This window comes from Sorex fumeus, unplaced genomic scaffold, assembly GCF_029834395.1.
Source record: "Sorex fumeus unplaced genomic scaffold, SorFum_2.1 ptg000034l, whole genome shotgun sequence".
NCBI classification, from domain to species: domain Eukaryota; kingdom Metazoa; phylum Chordata; class Mammalia; order Eulipotyphla; family Soricidae; genus Sorex; species Sorex fumeus.
The window spans coordinates 32,740-42,201 of record NW_026606091.1 but is presented as its reverse complement, the minus strand read 5'-3'; positions in this window follow the sequence as shown (position 1 = coordinate 42,201).

Here is a 9,462-nt window from a genome sequence, read left to right as displayed (position 1 = left end):
GACCTATGGAAGGGACAGCCCAGGTCCTCTGCTGCCATGCGGCCTGGAAATTCAGTCCTGCAATCTGCATACCTAGGCCTTGCTTGTGGAGGTTCTTGGTCACAGGAATCCTATGTGAAGTAGGTGTGGAGACTGCACCTGCTCCATCTGGGATGCCATGGTGATATTGGCCCTACATATACATACTTTAACATTTGAATTGTAGCACTGTAGCACTGTCCTCCCATTGTTCATCAATTTGCTCGAGCAGGCAGCAGTAACGTCTCCATCGTGAAACCTGTTGTTACTGTTTTTGGCATATCTAATATGACACGGGGAGCTTGCCAGGCTCTGCTGTGTGGGCGGGATACTCTCAGTAACTTGCCAGTATCTTACTCATGAATATTTTGGCAGTTCTGAAAACACTGAATATTTAAAAAATAGAAAACATAAACATCTAATGATTTATATAGTAACCGAATTAGTATTTTTATAGTGGGCAGACTTTGAGTCCCACCCAGCAACACTCAACACCTACTTTTGGCTCAGTGCTCAGAGGTAAATCTCAGCAGTGGCTCAGAAAACTGCAGTGCTGGGGATTGAACACGGATATCCAGTCATGCAAAGCATTTGCTCCAACTCTTTGAACATTTTCCATAGGCACAAAATATTATATTTAGGTTCATTTCCTCAGAAATCTAGAGATTTACTATTGAGGTAGAGTTTTTAATAAATAGCCTAGTTATGCTAAATGTGCTTAAGCTTGGTTACTAAAATTAATATAAAAATATGCCATCACTTAATCACTTAACTTCCCGTTAGTTGTAGATTTGCTCGAGCGGGCGCCAGTAACGTCCCATTTGTCCCTGTCGCGTGCTAGTGTAGCCCAATGGCATCTGTTCGCTCTGGGAACATGAAGAGCCTCAAACCGATCCTTCATGATCTTGATGAAGAAGTCTGACCATCTGGTAGGTGGGCGGCCACGCGGTCTTTTGACATCCTGTGGAATCCAGTTGGTAATAGGTCTAGTCCAGCGGTCGTCTTTAAATCTCATTACGTGACCAGCCCATCTGATTTTCGACACCTTGGCAAATGAGACAGCGTCCCTGATCCTTGATCGTCGACGGATGTCAGAACTCCGGATTCGTTCTCTCATTTGAGTGAAACGTGATATTCCAAGCATAGCTCTTTCTATTCTTCTTTGGGAGACCTGAATGGCGTTCTCATCTTGTTTGCGTAGGGCCCAGGTCTCTGAGGCATATGTTAATGCAGGAAGAACAGTGGAATCAAAGAGATGTGCCCGGAGCCGGAGGTTCTTCGTCCTCTTAGCTATTTCTTCGACGTTCTTGAAGGCGTTCCAAGCCGCTCTCTTCCTCCTGCGCAGCTCGGGTGCCAGGTCATTTCTCATGTTGACCTCTCGACCTAGGTACACATAGCTGTTGCATTCGGAGTTGGTCGCTCCATTGAGAGCGAATGGGGCATCAGGAACGAGGCTGTTTCTCATAAACATTGTCTTCTAAGATTGAGTTGTAGTCCTACCTTTCCACACTCACGGTCAAAGTCGGCCAGCATTTGTACTGCTTGGCTGATGTTTGGTGTTATTAAAACAATGTCATCAGCAAAGCGGAGGTGGTATAGTTGCCGGCCATCTATCTTCACTCCCATTTCTTCCCATTCCAGTCGTCGCATGATGTTCTCAAAGGTGGCACTGAAGAGTTTCGGTGAAATGGTATCACCCTGCCGAACCCCTCTCTTGACATCAATGATCACTTCTTTGTAGAATGGTGAGATCCTGGTAGTGAATCCGCAATACAGCTCACGGAGGATCCTGATGTATTGGGCTTGAATGCCCTGATTGGCTAGGGCTTCAATGACCGCTTCCGTCTCAACAGAATCAAAGGCCTTCTTTAAATCAATGAACGTTAAGCAGAGCGGCATCTTGAACTCCCGAGAAACCTCAATGAGCTTGGTTATTGTGTGGATATGGTCGATGGTGCTGAATCCTTTGCGGAACCCTGCTTGCTCGCATGGTTGTCCTTCATCTAGTGTTCTGCCAATCCTATTTAGGATGACTCGAGTGAACAACTTGTAGATGACAGACAATAGGCAGATCGGGCGATAGTTGCCAATGTCATGGATGTCTCCCTTCTTGAACAGTAGTACGGTCCTGCTGGTTTTCCATTGGGACGGAACCTTGCATTCAGACAGGTAGCGAGTGAAGAGCCGAGCCAGTGTATTGATGAGTACTGATGGCAGGTTCTTCAGGTGTTCAGGTCTGACCTTGTCTGGGTCGGGTGCTGTTTGTTTCTTTACTGACGAAATGGCATGTCGGATTTCGGAAGGGAGAACGTTGGGAACGACATATCCATCCTGTGGAATTTGGTATGTCGGCAAGTGGACATGGCTATCGAAGAGATTTGAGTAGAAGTCATGGATAATCTTCTCCATTGCCGTTCTGGAGGATGTGATGGATCCATCAGGACGTCAGAGGGCAGTCATCATGGTCTTGTAGTTGGCGAAGGACAGGCGGGCTTTACGAATACTTTTCCCGGCTTCTGCCGCATCTACCAGCACTTCTGCTCTTCTCTCTTTGAGGTCTTCCTTGATCGCATCTCTGCACTGCTTTGCAAGCTCGGACGTTCGCTTATGGTTGCCTGAGGCATGCGCCAAACCACGCTGGCAAATTAGCTCAAGAGTTTTTGAAGACAGGCGTTTTTTTTGTGGCTATCTCTCTCTTGGCGTTCCTCGCACATTCATGGAGGTGCTGAACCAGTGCCATCACAGTTTAGATTTTAAGTTAGTCTTATAAAAACAGATGCCATCAAAGTTTAGATTTTAAGTTAGTCTTATAAAAAGAACCCTAAAATTCTGAAATTCGGATGTTAACATTCATATATTACTGAGCAAAAGTAGATATTAATCAGTAAATTCCCTCTTTATTAAGTGAACTTGTTCCATTTTAGTCACAATGTGGCTTTAGAACTGTCCTTGAAATCCCAAATGAACAACTGAGCAATTTCTTTTCCAGTCTTATATCTGTTGTCCTTCATTCTCTGCATGTGATGGCATACCCTCTCATGTGAAAAAAGGAGATCTAAATAATGGGCTGTTTCATCAATCACTTTTAATCTGAAATATTTTCTCAACATCTTTCAGTTTGCATTTTATTTCTGAAGTAGAAGGTCAGCCACTAACATAGTCAAAAGGATGATGGTTCTTCCCTTGAGGTATTAGATTTTCCTTTTTTAAAATTTTTTTTATTCCACTGTCTAGTTCACACTCTGTGTGGTAGGCTGAAAAATACGTTTTTATTTGCCATCAAAGTTTGAAAGATGTTAAAGATATTCAGCTCCTTTCATCTAATGTCCAAGTATATGGCTATGAAACAGAGATTAAAAAAGTTCCACGAATATTCTTTTCTTCAGATTCATTGGCTTCAATTAGTTCTTTAATAAAGCATGACATCTTTTCTCTCTAGTAGCATTGTAGAAAAGAAAAAGCTAGATTAGAAATCAGAGTACTTGGTTCTGGTCTAAGCTAATCAGGTTCTTACTGGCGTTAGACACACAAAAATTGCTCAATCAATATTTATAGAGGGCTTGAATTAATTAGTAAATAATGCAGCAATAAGTACACCAAATCATTGTGTTGTGTTGGAGAGATTATCAGAATACAAAGTGTTTGATTTGAATTCTCAGTTTAAATGCAGTCATCATCAAGGTCTTTGTAGGAAGGAAGGGGAAAAAAATCAGTTTACTGAACACATATCAGAGAGTATTCAATTATAATTTCTATTTGATCAATAAGAATAAATAGGCCTGCAATAAGAATAAATAGGCCTGCTGAAGTTCTACTTAAGCTCACCTATTAAATATGTGTGGAGAAATTAAAATTTGCCTCTGATAAAATCTGAATTCTGAAAATATTCGTTGCAAAGATTGAATTACTAAGCTTCCAATTACAACTTTTTATTTTTATTTTTTTGTTTTGAACCTACACACAGAAGTACTTTTGGGCTACTCCCAGTTGATTGCCTGCGATGAGCTCAGGGGGTGCTAGGGATCAAACATGGGCCTCCTTCATGCAGAGCAAGTGCTCAAGTTCTCTTGAAAAGATCAAGGTAATGGGAGTTTAGGAATATTGGATGTCCTGTTTTGTGACTCTTTAATACTGCTTATTACCTAAAGATAAACTAGTCTATTTAATTTATGAAATTTAGCAATACTATAGAATAATATAAAACTGATTTTCATCATCTTCTACCACTTTATTTTGTGTGTTTAACCCTAACCACAATTACCACATTGTGATATAAAAAATTATAATTCATGCTAACTCCTACTATTTCAATTAAAAATTGATGTATCATATTATTTAGACAATATATTATATTATTATGAATTACCTTTTGTGTAATTTAATGCTGACAAAATTTAAAACTATGTAGGGATTTAAACTTTTTTGGGGGGAGGGTCACACCTGGAGATGCACAGTGGTTACTCCTGCCTCTGTACTCAGGAATTACTCCTGACGGTGCTCAGGGGACCATATGAGATGCCGCGAATTGAACCTGGGTCAGCTGCATGCAAGGCAAATGCTCTACCCACTGTGCTATCACTCCAGCCCCTAGGGTTTTACTCTTACATAAATAATAAAACTAAAATTTAGAGTGGTTGATTATCTTTAATAAATGTTATAAATGCTTAACATCTTTGCCAATTTTGCATAGTTCGTGTTCATTAATGATTCACTTTGTTTCTTTGACCTTTGTGAGTCAAAGATTAAATCCAGTACCTCACATATTCAACGTTAATGTTCTATTGCTGACCTACATCTCCATTCTTTTCCATTTCTGAAGATGAAATCGGCTTCAAAAGTTGGCTATTTCTGTAACTGACCTGGGTTTGGTCTTGACCCTCCAAATGATTTGAGGGGTTCGTCCAAGAGTGATCCTTGAGAGCAGAGCAAGGAGTGAAACCTGAATGCTGCTGACTGTGCTTCTCCCCAAACAAAAACAAACAAAAAGACTTACCTTATTTTATATAAATAAAAAGGAGACAAGTAAGATATAAAAAACATATTTTTCTCCATATTTATACTTCAAGCAGGTAAAACTTGAACTTTTAAGTAGGATCCTGGCTTTCAATCTTCTTTCTAATTATCTGATTATGTGAAGTCAAAAGATATGTACTTGAAATCCACACATCTGGAAGTCTGAGATATTTTCAATTGCTATTAGAGACATATTAATTATTTCGAATCACAGCTATACATTTAATTTATATTTTCCTATGGAGATCTATAATATTTAGGTAGGGATAAGAATCATATTGATACATTGAACATTGGTAGGTTAAATTTTTATTTTGTGAATGACATAGGAATACAATCTTACATAGCACAGGTTTTAAGGTGCTTAAACAAACAGAAATATGTTTGTTTCAAATAAAAAGTATGAAAACTAAAGTCTTCAAACTTGTTATTTGGTAAATATAACCTGAGTGAGTATATCTATAAATGAGTGACTATATGTCATAAATTGGTAATTTATTATATTTCCTGAAAAATATTAACCCAGATGCAATAAAAACAAATTATGAATTATAATTTAAATATTTGTGTTTACTTTGAGAATAATTTTTAATTTCCAAAAAAACTATACTTTTTGATCTAAAAATTATACTTACATGAAAAATATATTGAAATATTATGCTTATATACTCTTCCATTAAGTTGTATACTTTAGATGAAGCTACCAGGATATTGCCTATTTTCCTTCACAGTAAAATGCTTGTTTGTTTTTCCAGTGGTGCCAAGTGCTTATCTCATAATAATTGTTGCAATGCTAAGCAGTCATTTTCTACTAGTACATTCAGTTATAAAATATTGAATCACCCATTTCTACCTACAAAGCAAGATGAGCACTTAATTTCCTCTGGGTGTTCTGTGAGGGGATATTTTGGAGAGTTCTCACAGCACTCCAGATGATCCGTTGTTATAATATTAGTCGTTTAATTTTACTAGATTTCTTCCCAGTCCCTTACCTACCTAACAATCTTCTGCCCAAGTTTTATAGTAGGCTCTAGCTGAATTGATATAATAAAGGAACTGTACTCTAAAGGATCAGTACTGAAAATAAAATTTTCTCACATCAGTAGATGTGTTAAAAAAAAAAGTTAGCTTAATTAGACAATCTAGTAATAATACATGTAGGCATTGCTTTTATGTAGATTCAAACTTTGAGTTTTAATATGCATTCCTAATGCTATCATTGAGTCATAGGAAAGATAAATGTTTCCACTTGGGAGCAGAATAGACATGAAATGGTGTTTATATATATGGGGTGGGGGTGTACATTTATTCTTGAGTGGCTTTGTGCCAGCTTCTTATTTTGTATATATTTTTATATTTTAAAAAGGAATAACTGGATTTTTTTTGTAAAATAAAATTTTGTTTTTATTTCTCCTGTCAGGTAGTATTTTACTTTAAAATATTTATTTCAATAGCTATTAAAATATTACATCACACAAATTTAATGATAAAAAATGGTACTACTGAAGTTTAAGTCAAGTTTTAGTTTTTTGGAAGTCAAAACATAACAGTATTACTTTCTCCCATAATGGAACTGCTATAAACTTTTTATATGTATTAGCTAATTAATCTATGAGTCATGACCATTTTATATGAACAAGCATACATCGAAAAAAATTTTAAATTTAGAGTAGCTTCAAGATTGACACTTAGCCATCCTCCAAGATTAAAGCTATATGTTCAAAGAAATATTTGCAATGGTTGCAAATATAAAGATGTGTCAGTTATATTTTGTTCGATTTATGCAATATAAAATGTAATAAATAATAGATCCGAAAGTCTTTTGAAAGGTAGTAGTTATTCCTTAAAAGTAATGTATAAACTTACCTATTGGAAGCGCACCCTTGATAAATTTAGCTTCAATCATCACAATCAGTAAGAAGATCTTTATCTAAAAATACGTCAGTTTTATCCCGGCTCTGTCCTTTGAAAGAAGTAGAGATTTGAAGTCAAGCATAGATCTGCTTGATCTAAAATGGGTTTAACACTCTCTACTTTCTACTCTGAGCTAGGCAACAGTTTGAACTACCACTTAAAGGACTGAGTTCCAGTGTAAGTAGTTTCTTACAGTGACCATCATAGTAACTAAAGTGAGGAAGATGGTTGGATTATCTCGCTGATACAATCAAAAACTCTGTGAGTCAAAATCCCAGATGGTGTAGTATGAATGCAAAGCTACCACGGGTGTATAACAGCGCAAATGAGGTCAATTATCTTTTTAATACAAATTATAGCACTGTAGCACTGTCCTCCCGTTGTTCATCAATTTGCTCAAGTGGGCTCAGTAATGTCTCTATTGTGAGATTTGTTGTTACTGTGTTTGGCATATTGAATACGTCACAGGTAGCTTGCCAGGCTTTGCTGTGCGGGCGAGATACTTTTGGTAGCTTGCCAGGCTCTCTGATAGGGGTGGAGGAATCAAACCCGGCTTGGCCGGGCTGGCTGCCTGCAACGCAAATGCCCTACTGCTGTGCTATCGCTCTGCCCAATACAAATTATATACCTAAGAATTTTCGTGTTAGACTCCCCACTTGTCATTATAAAAATCACCCTTTGTCAGTGCTTATAAAATGCCAACCATATATTAATAAGTTTTACTTACCTGAGGAGACAAATAATGCATGGGAAGATTAGGAGTAGAGGAATGTTTGTATCTGGATATGATTAAATATTACCCCTGGTGATACTCAGAGGAATATATGTGATTCTAGGGATAGAACTGGGCTTGGCCAGATATACGGCAGTGCCTAAACTTCTGTATTGTTTTTCTAGTCCTAAAGTCAAATTATTTTCTAATGTTTTAGTGACCCTTGCAATTAATTTGCTTATTGAATTAAGCATATCATATAGACATATATTGGGTTATATGATACCAAGGATTTATGTATTTTTTATTCTAATACCTAGAAAACATGTGTTCATTATAAAGAGAGGGATTAATAACACAAACTCAAGCTAGATAGTATTTAGATATCACATTAGATATCATGAAGCTAAGAATTTTATAGAAATTAGAGGTTCATCATATTGTCAAAAGTATATTTAGGAAACATTCAAGACACACTATGATGGCTTTTAAGAAACAGTTGAAACAATATGTGTGTTCTCAAAGTTTTGGAGGCAGTATTATACATAATGCTCTCCTACTTTGAAGACTGTGTTGAAAAAATAAAAGGAGTGTGTGTAAGTGTATTTATGTGTGTGTGTGCGTGTGTGCGTGCATGCTCAAGTGTGAACGCACATGACTGCATGCTTGTATCTGTTGATGGCAATGGAAATGTGTTGTGTGTATTTTGTCACTTTTTTATTAGTCTTTCCCACGTTTTCACTCTGTAGCCTGCATCCTGAGCTTTAGTTCATGACTAGTCTTTTTTGCCAGTTTCTGCTTGGGTCACTTATGACATATTGTGCAGTATGGAGTCTTTCATTTCTCAACAAAGAAGATTGAAAGACCAACAGAAATACTGACTTTCTAAGGACAACTTTATATTTTAGTCAAAAGCTTAGGCTATGATACTTAGGCATACTGAACAATATATCTATTTTAAAGTGTTTAAAAATATTTCCAAAAGGAATAGAGAGATGTGTAAAAGGAAGAGGGAGTGCATGCTTGAGCATGTTGTCATCAGTGTGGTCCCAAAACTGAAAAATATATTTTCTTCAATAAATTATAAATATATTTCTTTACAACTTATATGAAAATATAGCATTCAAATTTATATTGGCCACATCACTTTGATGTCAATATTCTTTTAAAATTTCTTATAGTTCAAAAACTTGAGGTTAATTGATTAATCTATTGACTTCAAATATTGGGTGTGTCTTCAAAATTAGTGCATACTTTTTTCTTTTTTTTTTTCTTTTTTATTAGTGAAACGACATGAGGTACAGTTGTAGATTTACAAATTTTTGTGCTTGGATCTCGGTCATACCCCGATCAAATACCCATCCCTCCACCAGTGCCCATTTTCCACCACCAGGATAATATCCCTCCCCCCCCATCCTCCCATCCCCCCATCCCCTCCTGCCACTAGTGCATACTTTTTTCTAAGTTGCATGTATAAAATGCACAGGTGCCTGTCTTAATTTATTTTATATTGTATGTTATATAGAACTGGGAACAGAGAATAGTATTAAATTAATAATATTTTTAACTAATCTTAACAGAGCCATGCTATCAACCAAGATTTACAATGAACACAAAGAACATATCCCTTCATTTAAAAGATGGTAATAATAACTTTTCCCGAACATTTTCTGACATGATATTAGTTTATATCTACACCAGTGCACTTTTTTTTGGAGAATATCAAAGTCAATTTTTTAATTTTATTTTTAGGGTTGGAGTGATAGCACAGCGGTAGGGCGTTTGCCTCGCACGCAGCCAGCCTG